Source organism: Lissotriton vulgaris, chromosome 9 (genome assembly GCF_964263255.1).
Source record: "Lissotriton vulgaris chromosome 9, aLisVul1.2, whole genome shotgun sequence".
Taxonomy (NCBI): Eukaryota; Metazoa; Chordata; class Amphibia; order Caudata; family Salamandridae; genus Lissotriton; species Lissotriton vulgaris.
The window spans coordinates 1,193,038,749-1,193,053,917 of record NC_141697.1 but is presented as its reverse complement, the minus strand read 5'-3'; the positions used below and the strand labels follow the sequence as shown (position 1 = coordinate 1,193,053,917).

Here is a 15,169-nt window from a genome sequence, read left to right as displayed (position 1 = left end):
CGCGCGAGTGGGGCGGGAGGGTGGCGGGAGTGAGTTAGTGCGGGAGGGAGTCGGTGCGGGAGGGGGTCGGGGCGGGAGCGAGTGTACTCCCCCCAGCCCCTTTCTGCCCCAGGCAACGCTGGGGCAGGCTGCTAGTATATATATATATATATATATATATATATATATATATATATATATATATATATATATATATTCATCCAGGTTGCCTCTGATTCAAAGACGCCACTTCACAGGAAAAAGTTTAACAAAACTCTTTATTTACGAAGCTGAAGATTGCGGCTGTGTTTTCTCGATCCCCGACGCGTTTCAAAGCCACAGGCTCCTTCCTCATGGGGCGGCAATCTGGCAATTAACGGCACAACCACAGCCCTTTATTTCCCATACTGCATGCGCTCTCCAGTGAGAGCATGCTGGGCACTGTAGTTCAATTCTTCCCCACAGGTAGGGTTCGTTATTTCGCCAATGTTTAAAGTTTGCCATGTCTCTAACAATTTAAAAGCCCTCCGGTGGGCCCCAGGCACAATTCACAGCTTCCACAATGAAATATTTTCCCATGCCGCTTCTGCGTTGGTACAGTCACCTCCGTGCGGACCTGTTACCTCATTCCAAACAGGCAGTGCATCTTCCGCGGCTGAGGCCGCCGCGCACATATTCATCCAGGTTGCCTCTGATTCAAAGACGCCACTTCACAGGAAAAAGTTTAACAAAACTCTTTATTTAACGAAGCTGAAGATTGCGGCTGTGTTTTCTCGATCCCCGACGCGTTTCAAAGCCACAGGCTCCTTCCTCATGGGGCGGCAATCTGGCAATTAACGGCACAACCACAGCCCTTTATTTCCCATACTGCATGCGCTCTCCAGTGAGAGCATGCTGGGCACTGTAGTTCAATTCTTCCCCACAGGTAGGGTTCGTTATTTCGCCAATGTTTAAAGTTTGCCATGTCTCTAACAATTTAAAAGCCCTCCGGTGGGCCCCAGGCACAATTCACAGCTTCCACAATGAAATATTTTCCCATGCCGCTTCTGCGTTGGTACAGTCACCTCCGTGCGGACCTGTTACCTCATTCCAAACAGGCAGTGCATCTTCCGCGGCTGAGGCCGCCGCGCACATATTCATCCAGGTTGCCTCTGATTCAAAGACGCCACTTCACAGGAAAAAGTTTAACAAAACTCTTTATTTAACGAAGCTGAAGATAGCGGCTGTGTTTTCTCGATCCCCGACGCGTTTCAAAGCCACAGGCTCCTTCCTCATGGGGCGGCAATCTGGCAATTAACGGCACAACCACAGCCCTTTATTTCCCATACTGCATGCGCTCTCCAGTGAGAGCATGCTGGGCACTGTAGTTCAATTCTTCCCCACAGGTAGGGTTCGTTATTTCGCCAATGTTTAAAGTTTGCCATGTCTCTAACAATTTAAAAGCCCTCCGGTGGGCCCCAGGCACAATTCACAGCTTCCACAATGAAATATTTTCCCATGCCGCTTCTGCGTTGGTACAGTCACCTCCGTGCGGACCTGTTACCTCATTCCAAACAGGCAGTGCATCTTCCGCGGCTGAGGCCGCCGCGCACATATTCATCCAGGTTGCCTCTGATTCAAAGACGCCACTTCACAGGAAAAAGTTTAACAAAACTCTTTATTTAACGAAGCTGAAGATAGCGGCTGTGTTTTCTCGATCCCCGACGCGTTTCAAAGCCACAGGCTCCTTCCTCATGGGGCGGCAATCTGGCAATTAACGGCACAACCACAGCCCTTTATTTCCCATACTGCATGCGCTCTCCAGTGAGAGCATGCTGGGCACTGTAGTTCAATTCTTCCCCACAGGTAGGGTTCGTTATTTCGCCAATGTTTAAAGTTTGCCATGTCTCTAACAATTTAAAAGCCCTCCGGTGGGCCCCAGGCACAATTCACAGCTTCCACAATGAATAATAGTGAAGTGGCGTCTTTGAATCAGAGGCAACCTGGATGAATATGTGCGCGGCGGCCTCAGCCGCGGAAGATGCACTGCCTGTTTGGAATGAGGTAACAGGTCCGCACGGAGGTGACTGTACCAACGCAGAAGCGGCATGGGAAAATATTTCATTGTGGAAGCTGTGAATTGTGCCTGGGGCCCACCGGAGGGCTTTTAAATTGTTAGAGACATGGCAAACTTTAAACATTGGCGAAATAACGAACCCTACCTGTGGGGAAGAATTGAACTACAGTGCCCAGCATGCTCTCACTGGAGAGCGCATGCAGTATGGGAAATAAAGGGCTGTGGTTGTGCCGTTAATTGCCAGATTGCCGCCCCATGAGGAAGGAGCCTGTGGCTTTGAAACGCGTCGGGGATCGAGAAAACACAGCCGCAATCTTCAGCTTCGTTAAATAAAGAGTTTTGTTAAACTTTTTCCTGTGAAGTGGCGTCTTTGAATCAGAGGCAACCTGGATGAATATGTGCGCGGCGGCCTCAGCCGCGGAAGATGCACTGCCTGTTTGGAATGAGGTAACAGGTCCGCACGGAGGTGACTGTACCAACGCAGAAGCGGCATGGGAAAATATTTCATTGTGGAAGCTGTGAATTGTGCCTGGGGCCCACCGGAGGGCTTTTAAATTGTTAGAGACATGGCAAACTTTAAACATTGGCGAAATAACGAACCCTACCTGTGGGGAAGAATTGAACTACAGTGCCCAGCATGCTCTCACTGGAGAGCGCATGCAGTATGGGAAATAAAGGGCTGTGGTTGTGCCGTTAATTGCCAGATTGCCGCCCCATGAGGAAGGAGCCTGTGGCTTTGAAACGCGTCGGGGATCGAGAAAACACAGCCGCAATCTTCAGCTTCGTTAAATAAAGAGTTTTGTTAAACTTTTTCCTGTGAAGTGGCGTCTTTGAATCAGAGGCAACCTGGATGAATATGTGCGCGGCGGCCTCAGCCGCGGAAGATGCACTGCCTGTTTGGAATGAGGTAACAGGTCCGCACGGAGGTGACTGTACCAACGCAGAAGCGGCATGGGAAAATATTTCATTGTGGAAGCTGTGAATTGTGCCTGGGGCCCACCGGAGGGCTTTTAAATTGTTAGAGACATGGCAAACTTTAAACATTGGCGAAATAACGAACCCTACCTGTGGGGAAGAATTGAACTACAGTGCCCAGCATGCTCTCACTGGAGAGCGCATGCAGTATGGGAAATAAAGGGCTGTGGTTGTGCCGTTAATTGCCAGATTGCCGCCCCATGAGGAAGGAGCCTGTGGCTTTGAAACGCGTCGGGGATCGAGAAAACACAGCCGCAATCTTCAGCTTCGTTAAATAAAGAGTTTTGTTAAACTTTTTCCTGTGAAGTGGCGTCTTTGAATCAGAGGCAACCTGGATGAATATGTGCGCGGCGGCCTCAGCCGCGGAAGATGCACTGCCTGTTTGGAATGAGGTAACAGGTCCGCACGGAGGTGACTGTACCAACGCAGAAGCGGCATGGGAAAATATTTCATTGTGGAAGCTGTGAATTGTGCCTGGGGCCCACCGGAGGGCTTTTAAATTGTTAGAGACATGGCAAACTTTAAACATTGGCGAAATAACGAACCCTACCTGTGGGGAAGAATTGAACTACAGTGCCCAGCATGCTCTCACTGGAGAGCGCATGCAGTATGGGAAATAAAGGGCTGTGGTTGTGCCGTTAATTGCCAGATTGCCGCCCCATGAGGAAGGAGCCTGTGGCTTTGAAACGCGTCGGGGATCGAGAAAACACAGCCGCAATCTTCAGCTTCGTTAAATAAAGAGTTTTGTTAAACTTTTTCCTGTGAAGTGGCGTCTTTGAATCAGAGGCAACCTGGATGAATATATATATATATATATATATATATATATATATATATATATGCTGCAGTACTCTACCCTTCAGGAATCCAGTTGAAGGCACGGACTCGGATAGACAGAAACGGACCCAGTTTCTTTGTGCATTTTTTCGTTTATTTAAGTTTTTCGCCCTGCATCTTATGCCGCCATGGCGCGTTTCGGTCCGACCTGGACCTTGATCACACGACGCGTTACCCATGGAGCGGCGCCGAATTTAAAGTGCATAATTTCAGTAAATTACAAGCAGCTGTGCCATCACATTCATAGAGCTAAAAAGCAGACTATGTAATGCACCATACAGAAACCAGACTGCAAAACATACAAAACGATCTTCAGTGGTATGTACAAAGTTAAAAATCATCATAAATAGATTTCATAAATGTACACCTTCATATATACAAAAATATATACATTGTTTAAAATATATATTTCTAGATAAATACAGTTCATATGATACTCCTCAAATAATTTTACGGAGATTCAAACACATCAATTTCAATGTAAAATAACCACTGGCCATACAGTATGCGTATGTATAGATGCAGTCTGCAAGGTGCTGCTAGTTATAGTATAATGCCCAAGTGGGCGAGCACTTCAAAAAAAAAGGCAACCAAATCCAAGTATTGAAAGATCGAATATATCAACTACCTAAAATTTATAGGCGAGAAATATTGTGATATGCTAAAAAAGTGAAAACGTGAACCCAAAATGGATCAAAATAAATATATATATATATATATATATATATATCCATATATCCAACACAACCTCCAGTATTGCCGAAGGAAGGAGCCACAAACGGGGACTTTTGTTGAGGTTCTTTATTAGTTAGCAGATACAGCGTGATGCATTTCGGCGTGAGCCTTCCTCAGACGCCTCTGCCCAACTGAAAGTTCGTGCGCCCAGCTGATATAGGTCTCTGCAGCACTCCTAATTGCTGAGTGCGCGCCTCCCCCTGCCATGTGATCGTCAGTTTCAGCGTAGAGCTACTCACACTGCAACTCCCAGCATGCTTCAACCTGGGTTGGTGTGACGAGGGGAAACCGAGGTAAAGTCCTTGTGTTTGTGGCATATGCAGGGCTGGGCGAACTAAAAACAGTCAATATAAACCAAAGAGCCTATCAAGTCCCCGCACACCGTTTCAACCTGCAGCTTACAGGTCCGCCAGGTCGTGGGCTGGTAGCAGTGTACCAACACCATCCATGAAGTCACAGATTGCCGTATATATACACACATATACCCAAGAAATATGGCGTGGGCACTAATTTAACAGGGTGCTAACCGCACACTCACTTGGGATATTTGAACAAAACACATGCACTACAATACAATAGATAAAATGGAGGACACATTGGGTGTACCCTCTTGGTTGTAACTGAGTATTGATAATTTTTGAAGCTGAAGGCCCACCCGAACTAGAAAAGCCTTCTCCCTCCTCCGCAGTTAATGAAGACAAGCACACCCCAAGCCAAAAATACAGGGGGGGAAACGTCAAAACTCGGACAGTCAATAAAGTTTCAAGACAGACAATCTAGGGTAAAGAAAGGACAACGGATAAATTTAAAAGAAGTAGATGTTGGAACCCAGAAGATTGTACAGGTTTTTCTCATACAAATAAAGCATGCAAAATTTCTAGACAAGCTGGAGGAAGGAACACCGCCCAAAAAAACATGATATTGTAGATGCCAGCAATGAAAATGGAAGAGGCTTCCATAGAGATTCTGAATGAGACACACATGAATGTGTATGTATGTTTGTGATATATGTGTTGCTTTAACCTAGTCAAAAGGCAATGGAGCACTGTACACGGTCAAAGGCAAAGATACAAATAACAAATAATCGAAGAGGTAGCTTGTTTATGGGAGCAGAGGTCGACTGTTGCTTCTGTTCATCCTGACAGTATTTTTTTAAAGAGGTGTGCCTTTAGTAATTTTCTAAATTGGAGCAGGGTAGAGGCAGTACACATGGATACAGCAATTTTATTCCAGATCATGGGTGCACAGATGGAAAAAGCCAGCTGCCCTTTTAAACTTCTTTGCCATTCAGTCTGATGGTAGCTTGTCTGTTTGTGAGCCAATAGCCACCAGGGAGAGTGGGTTGATGAGTCATGCATGCTGGACGCGATGGCCTGGTAAGTGATGGAGCTGGTTCTGAAGATGGTACAGGCAGGCTAGCAAGGGGAGAAAGTGGAGTTCATCAGGATGGAGGGGATGTCATTTATTTACCCCACGGACACTTCAGATAGTAAGATACCTTTAAAAGGAGAAAGACCCAGAATGGAGTCTGACAGATCATGGAGTTATCACCATCCGAATGTATAAGGATTTGAAGATTAGTTTGATGTTGCTTTCTAGAAGGAATGGTTTTTCTTTCTTTATTAAAGAGAACTAGCCCCAGTTGTCTGTTTTCTGGGCAATGTGTTACTTGATGGCGAGATCTGTTCTTAGGGTGAATCCAAGTGACTTGACATGGAGTGAACGTTGAGGTTTGAAGTAGTCATGGTTCAGGTTGCAGGGTTAGGTTTAGACTAGTTTGTGCTCGTTGATCTTGTTTAATTGGCTAACATGAGGAATTCTGCTTTGGTAGGATTGAGCTGCAGGCAGGGAATGGACTTCCACGCCTGAATCAGGAGCAGGCAGCGTTTGAGGTTCTGAATGCCAGGATTGGAGGATACTTTCAAGTAGGGTTGTGTGCCGGCATAAATTGGTACATTTTTATGCTGTTATCAGGGAATAGAGCCCCAAGGGGCTTCATGTAGGGTTTAAAGATGACAAGTAAAAAATAGAACCTTGAGTGATTCCACAGGTCAGAGGGATCTTTGAGGACTTGGAGGTACATTTTTGAACAGACTGGTGTTGGTTGCACAGGTAAGGAAACCAGTAAAGATTGTTGCTAGAGAATTCCATTCAAGATTTCAGGGCGACAATGAGGGTGGGATGGTGAACTGCAACCAAGTAGGATGTAAGGGTTCCATCTACAATGTGCAAGATAACTGTTGCTATGGTGCAGAGCGATCATAAGCAGAATGTTAGTTTTGCTGGAGTGATCTTTGACTTGAGCATAGTCTGGTTTTTTTCATTTACCTTGTTGATGAATGGTGGAGGAGCAGATGGGCCTACAGCTGTAGTGTGTTTTTTTTTCACGAGCGAGAGAGTCCAGATGGTATTGAGAGCTTCAAAGAAGATTCCAGAGTGAAGGAGGCAAGTAGTGGTGAGAGACTCTTCGGCGACATCTTCAAAGGAGAAGAACAAAATATCCTCCTCTTAGGAGGAGACTTTTAGTGGATGGAGTCCGTCAGCGAGATCTGCAAAGGAATTGGTTTCAAAAGATTACAACTGAAGAATAATAAGTGAAACGGTGCATCCAACACTAGAGGAAAGCCTGCTTTCAGCATGTGGTTGGATCTTTTGAATTTTTTTTACAGAAAAAGAGGCTGAAGGCACTGCGCTAATTTGAAGAGTGTGGTACAGGATAGTCAGGTTGTAGTACTCGTCATGGAGAGCGTTTTGCTTTTGTTGATGGTGTGGGTAAAGTACTTACCTTTGGCTGATGTGATGACCTTATTATTATTTTTTTTATTTATTAAAGTTTTATATAGCACGAACATGATACCGAGGGATATCAGAGCGCTTTACAATAAAAAGAAGAGGAAGGTAAAAGCTGCAGTCTTTTGTCTTTAAAAATTAAACCAAGAAAAAAAAAAGATGATCATGAACAGGCAGTTCTAGTGTACAGGGCAAGTGTAAGGGGTTGTACAACTTCATCAATTACCCTAACGGCACTTAGTGAATCCGTATTTGAATTTTGATGAAGATGTTCTAACGTGGTCCTAGAAAGGGACATCTACAGTTGGTATTTTGATGAACATGACTTTTATAGATGAAATATTTAAGGTCAGGGATGCAAGTTAGATTGAGTTCAATTGTAAAGATTGCGGTCAAATGCTGGACCCACCGTTCCTGAAATATGTTTGAAATCCCAGTATCCAATTCCCGTGAAATTTATAAAAATAACAAATGTTGGGTCATTAGATGACAGCCCTGTGATTTTATATACAAAAGATTATTATATTGCTGATAAGGTCAATAGGACACAATCAAAAAAACTCAGAACACCATACAGATTACACACGCACATCGAAGATAAAGAAAATATTAAATTGACACAGCCATATGGATCAAGGAGAAGAAATATTTTGCAAGAACACAAAAACTCATGTGACACGATTGTAAATGGGACGCATTAATCTAGGTTACACTGGTACCAATTAGTGTTTGTAACCATGAATCTTCAAAAAAATTGGCTCTTTTTAGCATGCTGGAGACAGTGGGGAAAGAGAGTAGTAATTCAACTCGCTTTACCTCCTCTCACAGTAGGCACACACAGGACGGTAAGTCACTATTTAATTTTAAAGGCTCCCTATTGAGTAAATATGCAAATTTAGCTCATGCATACAATTTATATCATAGAGTAAATCGTCATTTAAAAAAATTGGTAATTAGGAAAACGAAAAAGTGTCAGAGGGTCATAATTAGTAGTCGTAAGAACAGAGTAAACCAGATCTGACAGTTAAGAATGCACTTGCAAACTGGGCAACATTCGGAGTTCATAATTAATTAGATACAGTCAGGGAAGGGAGTGGCGCTGTTGTGAAGAATGACAGGAAAATTCTGAACGCAGTTGCGCTGATATGGAAGCACTTATGAACTCTAATCAAGAAAAGAGAGCAGGTAAGGCGCGAGGACAAAGCACTGCCAAAAACAACAGAAAAGAACATGCGAACAGCAGTTTACAAACTGTATAAACGAACTGGAAGATGACTGAATCGCTACAATGCACAGCAGTGCTGTCATGTGAAGTAATAAATACAAATAATGGTCTGCAACAACAGATTCCTGTAGTGTAGCAAATGAGAACAAAATAGAGATGATAGTCAAATACTGGGGAGGAAGATAATCTAGTTTTCTACCATTGGAGCAATGGTGGGATACTGAGATAGCAGCCTATGATAAATCTGTAAATGTCTTCACCCTCACAACTGTACTGTCTTTCTTCGCCCACATACGCTTCTCCTCCCCATCATGAATGTAAGGAAAAGACAGGAAGAGAACATGAAAGAACTGAGGAAAGATAGCAATGGATATATACATTGCTAGACAGACAAAAGATGCGTGTCTTTTCTTTGTTCCATTGCTTGAGGTAAGATTTTCCTTTAGTAAAAAAAGTGATGCTTTGCCTGAAATAAGTAAAATGTTGATCCCTTAGGAAATGCTCAATAAAGAGTTTTTATAAAGTGTTTTTTATTACAAGTTTTTTTAGGTAACAAAGTATCGGCCTCCGAGTTTCACTGCTTATGGTTATGCAACATGAAGGAGCAACTATGAGAGAACCTCTGATCACTTGTGATGGAAGACATTAGAAATGGTTCAAGGAGAAGGACTATAGGGATGCTCTATAGTCCAACACAAAAAAAGAATTTGTATTTTAAACAGAACTGTAGTTTCAGAACAGTAAATACATGCTGCTGGCATTTGGATACATTTTTATTTATCGAAGATCAGGAAAGAAGGGTTTTCAGAAGCCCTGATTCCAATGGGTGACTATGCCCCTTTCAACAATAGAACTTAGTATCCTGAACATTGTCTGCAAACGTCTGGCATGAATGGTGCCGGGCCGCAAGAGAAAACTCAGGCTAGTTATAGGGCAGGGTAGCAAGGAAAAGTGGTAAACATGGAGATACTTTGCTAATGTTCTGTGGGGTTCTACAAGAATCTGCACGTTCACCCTGGATATGGAATTTCCCAGTGTGATCTATAGTAAATATTAATTCCTTTGCTTAAGTGCCCCAAAAATCATTGTAGCAGGGCCGAGAATGTATCATAGTCTCCACTGCTGACACCAAATCAGCATTTTCCCTTTGCTTCTCACCAGAAGACCCACACTAAACAACCCAATCCGCAACAATTACTTCGGAGAGTTAAGTTATAAGAAAGGCAACCTCTGTTCTTGATTGGTGTTCGATGTGCGACACAATGCTCCTAAGCTTTTGTGTTACATGTTTAAAATCACGGAGCTCTTTAGGACTGGGGAATTGTATAAACGATCTACTGGTCCAAGAGACTGGGATACTCCAGGAATCTACTTGTCCAATCAATGTTTCCCTTTTGGCGCTATGCAGTGACGTGACAAATTAAGGAAGCGACTTCATTACAGAATAGCTCTAATAATAGCCTCACTGTTTATGGAAGGGCTCATATTATATACCAGGCGTAGAATCCTAGAAGGCCTTCGATGTTGCCACCTTTCTGCAAGGTAATATACAGGAGATGGAAGTCGGAAGGGATCAGTAGTTTTAGAGTTTGTATGCTCTACAAGTCTGTACACACCCACAAATGTACTTTTTAGTGTATTCACCACATTCTCTCCAAACCCCACCCACACTGGAAAAGGTTGGAAATTTAGTCCCGACAAGGGTGGGGGTAAAACTTACCTTGAGGGTGTAAAAAAAGGGGCTGCTGGGAAAGAGAATTTGGAGTTTATCAGAAGTCTTTATAAGCTACATTCTGTAGTATAAAAGCAGGTACAGAAATGCATGATACATATAATGCATCAGCGAAGACATACATTAACTCAGCCTTTCAGCTATCCCATTAAAAAGGCCCAAGCATATTTACAGTAAAAAGTTCTCTTAAGTATTTAAAAGGCCACTCCGTCATACAATAACAAAGCTTTAGTAAGGAGCCTGAATTGGATAACCCCTGTGATATTGCTTTTTTCCATATTTTTTTTAATCTGCCATATAAAGGAGGCCACTGCACCACAAACCAGAGGACAATGTAACTGCTGCAAATACAGCAAAACACATCTACACTGTGTAAATTTAAAAACTTTAAAAGGGGGCAACATACATTTTCTTCTAGGGACATCATAAACAGTACAAAAGAACAAAATGTGCAAATGAGACTGGGGTGACACACATCACAGGGGCTCAAATCCTCTAGGTATAACATTTAGCAGGATATCCTGCCATAAACAGTAGAGCATTGACACTAAATCTAGTTAAAGCAATGCGCAAGCACGAAAGTGGGGTGTCAAATAGCTCCGGGCGCCCAATCGCCGCTCTTATGGACTTTGCATAAGCGAACCATGATATATCTAGGGCAGCATGTAGTTCCATACAATCCATTAGAAGCATTTTGTTTATAGTTGTATACGCAATTGCCCAGACAAAATGCCCTTGCAATTAGGGTGATAACAATTTTATCCACAATGTATGGGGCACCCAATTCATCATGACATATGACATTTGTGCAGTTTCATGGGACTGCCAGTAGATTTTTCAACAAGTTTTTCACCATTTGAATTCCTTGCACATCCACCATTCCCCAAATGCCAGCCCCCATATATGGTGATTGCCACGCATTCACTTGCATATATGGTTAGCAGCTCCCTTACTAGTTTAGATACCAGATTCTTTGTGAATATTTGGATACCATAGATCAGAGGTCTTCAAACTTTTTTACTCTGAGCCATCCCTAAGCAAAATGTTTTGAGGTCGGGCCCCCTTCCAAAACTTTATGGCAAGAGGAGGGACATGGCTGCATGCAGGGGTGGACCTTAAGAGATGATTTCAGGAATACTTTTTCTATAGCTTATGAACTGCCCTAAATAGGAGACTTCTAAAACAGCAAATGCATCTAACAAAAACAGATATTATCCCAAACAAACCGCTCCCCCTAATTGGGGTGTTGTGAGCCCCTCACACTCTTTGACCCCAATGCAACTACACCTGCTGTACTAAGGATAACTGCAGTCCTGAGTAGCAGTCCCAAGTAGAAGGCTATCTCCTCTGCATCTTTTACCTCTTCCCCACCATGACGGATCATCACCTCGGTCCTAATACTTGAAATGAAAACACACAAAAAACTGCCCCTACATAGTTAACACAGACTTTGACATGCCTCTGTCTGAATGCGAAGGGTGTGGTGGTAGTGCAGAAAGTTAAAAAATAAACTAGCCTTCTTACCAGTCATTAATTGATTGAGTCACTTAAAGCCAGGGCCCTCGAATTATGAGTTTCTGCAGTAGCAGCATTTCCCACATAATTATCAGTTTACTACATAAATCTCCAGATTTCAAAAACTTGATTCTAGCGCAAACGGAACAAAAGTTACTTAAAGCATGAATAAGTGTTCCGGAGCAGTGGAAGGCCCTTTGCAAAGATTGACTGGTAATCTTGGAGTTGCTTACTGCTGTATTTGGGTGTTAAACTAGTACTAATAAGGTGAATTATTTCCCGACAGTGTTACCTTCAGTTAAAATGGCAAAATAATGAAGTAATGCTTACCACAAAATGTGGCGCATTGTGCCGTATAATCTAACTTTTCTTGCTTCATAATTTAGTCAAACCTGTTGCATAATATGGTCCTCTTCATCTTTGCTTGCTGCAAAATTTAGTCAACCATGCTGCTGCATTTGGCCGCCTTCTGCCTCATAATTCCAGTGGCCCCGTTTATAGTGCTATGAGGTCCCAGCGTGTGGCAGAAAGCACTGTGAATATGCAAGTCATTATTTTAAAACAGTATTTACATATTCTAAGCTAGGCTGCTACAAAATGATCCAGTGATTGAGATAAAACAAGTTCTTACAAAAAATATTTTAGTAATAAGTAATCAAACTGTATCTAATGCAGACATTTTTGTAAGTGTCTCCGCTATCCCAGATCTTAGCTGATCACAAACCTTACATTACATTTCAAAAACAATAAATCTTTGCCACCATGAAGCATTAAGCAGAGCCACTGGAATTATGCTGCATATTTTGTTATAGCACTATTTTGCAATTTTTACACCTGTTAACACTGTTTTGGCTTTTATTGCCCCTCATAAGTACCACATTTACACCCACATACAGCATTAAGTAACAGAAAGGTGACCAGTCAACCCTCAGCCAGTGTGAGGTAATGTGTTGCTGCATTTTTTGTAACTTTTGAACAATTTGCGCTAGAAACAAGTTTTTTCTTCAATCTGAAATGTATGTAGTAGATGATGGATTATGTGGCAAATGCGGGAAATCCATAACTATGTGCTGTGAGTGTTAAAGAGAAGGGGGAGGAATGAGTTGTCTGAATGCAGGGTGCATTCCCAGACACGAAGTAAATCAGCATGTTATTGATGGAGGCGTAGGGTTTCAGATACAAGTTAAACTATTGCTATTATGGCATTAATCAGGGATCAAGGGCGGAGGAAATAAATAATGTGCTGATCCTGCAACAAACTTCCAGTCTTAGGATTAGGGTTGCTGGTTCATTTTGATGTTGTAGACGGTACATAAATAAACAGTCCGTAAAGCTGTATTTTTAGGACTTATCTGTGCGTACTTCAAACGGAAACATAAATAGAAAGCACTTTTGTCTCCTAGGGCGCCCTGAATGATTAATGGCTGATATTTAAAGTGAACAAAGAACGAAAAGTCACATTACAAATGAATGCATACTTTTTTTTATTTATAACCCAATTTTGTGTCAAGAAGAGGTCTTTGCAGGCTCTTTAAACAACAAATGGCTGGCATTTTTCTTTTGGCAACCTTACTTTACATTCCTTTTCCTGAAATGCATTCTCAGACTAATAAATGTAAAACACAAATGTAAGGAATAGGTAAAGTGGGGGCCCAGGGGGTACCGGAATCATAAAAAAACAGCTTTGGTAACCTCTTTACAAAAGGTATGTAAACATGCAAGTGGCCTTTAAATAACCTGTGAAAATCTCTGGTGTGCAGGAAATAGACTCCAGACACTGCCCAGCCAAGCCCACGGAAGCACACTCCCTGACATCCAGCCCCACGGCACTCTGATCTCACTTCAAGGGCTTTGGAGCAAATGAAAACAGCCTGGAAATACAGCAAATAAACAAGGCCGCACTTCCAGGCCATCTTCATTTGCATGTACTTGCAGAGGCATTTACGCATCCCTTGGGTGCCCATTCAAGCCCCACCCTAGGGGGGCACCCCACAGTTTGAAGAGCTCTACCATAGTTGGCTTTTTAAACATTGCGATCCTGTTCAACAGCATGAATTTCCACTGATAATTGCTGTCAACCAGGATTCCTAGGTAGGGGAACGAGTCCATTTTGATAACGTTAATGTTGTGGACTGGTCTTTTCCTGGGCCATGCGCCTAACGTTATTGTAAAGGTTTTGCTTTCATTTACTTTCAGATCCAGATTATGCATAAAAACTATATAGTCATCAATGAACCCTTGAAGCCCTCTTCCCGTTCTGGGGATTAGAACCGCATCATCTGCAAATAATAGAATGGGGAGCTGGCGTGTCCCAAATATAGTGTGTGTCCTGTGCTCTAATTTTTTTAAAAAAAGGATTCTACTCTACTCATATAGAGAGAATAAAAAAGGGGCGAGTACACACCCTTGTCTAAAGCCTAACCTAATACTTAGTGCATTCTCTTATGTCCAAAGCGGACACACGCATTAGCGTCCCTGTATACCGTCCCTGTATACCGGTCTTATAAAATTGAAAATATACTCTTCCACTCCTAAATCTGGCATAAAGGACCAAAGTTTTGAATGTGTGACAATCAAAAGCTGCCAATAAAGCCATAAATTAGAAATAGTGAGCCCTTTTAGCCAGTGTATATTTCCCTATAAGAATAGGAAGATTCACGCACAGAACTTTTGTGTCCAATTCTTTTTTAAGGCTGTATTTTGTGTGTAAAAATGTTGTTCGTAAAAACCCACTCCAGTAATCAGTGCAGCAGGATACATCCCATAACCTTCACTTTCTTGTCTAGGAGGGATATAGGCCTGTAGTTTTTTGGTTGTGATTTTTTTATAGGTCGGGATTATCACAGAGCTGTTCCACATATGAGGTTTGACTACCCTGGCAATGGCTTTAAAAACATTGGTGAGCAATGAGTCTCATAAATCTTGACAATCATGAAACCGATCGAGTCACTGGACCTTGTCTGGACCTGGAGCCTTGCGCTTACTAATTTCCTTCAGGGTCCTATATTCTTCCTCCAGTTGAACTATCATGATTGGGAAGCTCAGAGGCTTCCCCATGGCCACCTTGAGGTGGGTCCAGCGTCATACACCGAGTGCTACATGTGCTCGAGAATTATTCTACCCACTTGGCTTCTTGAATATTGATTTCTATAGTACGTACTGACGATTCCCAAAAATAAGGCACATTCATAACCTCCCAAACAGAAGCACTACCTTTTCGTTTGCTAGCTGCCTCGAATGCATCCTCCTTTATCTGTTTCTTCCTGGCTGCAAGTACCTCCTTGTACTGTGCCTGAGCATTCATAATTGATCCCACTGCACTAGG

At 42.7% G+C, this 15,169-nt stretch overlaps 1 protein-coding gene across 1 annotated transcript in view; it reads right to left on the bottom strand.

Moving 5' to 3' along the window:
* Nucleotides 1-15,169, bottom strand: part of CHCHD4 (coiled-coil-helix-coiled-coil-helix domain containing 4) — a 104,241-nt gene that overhangs the window by 78,003 nt on the left and 11,069 nt on the right. The window lies entirely within an intron of this gene.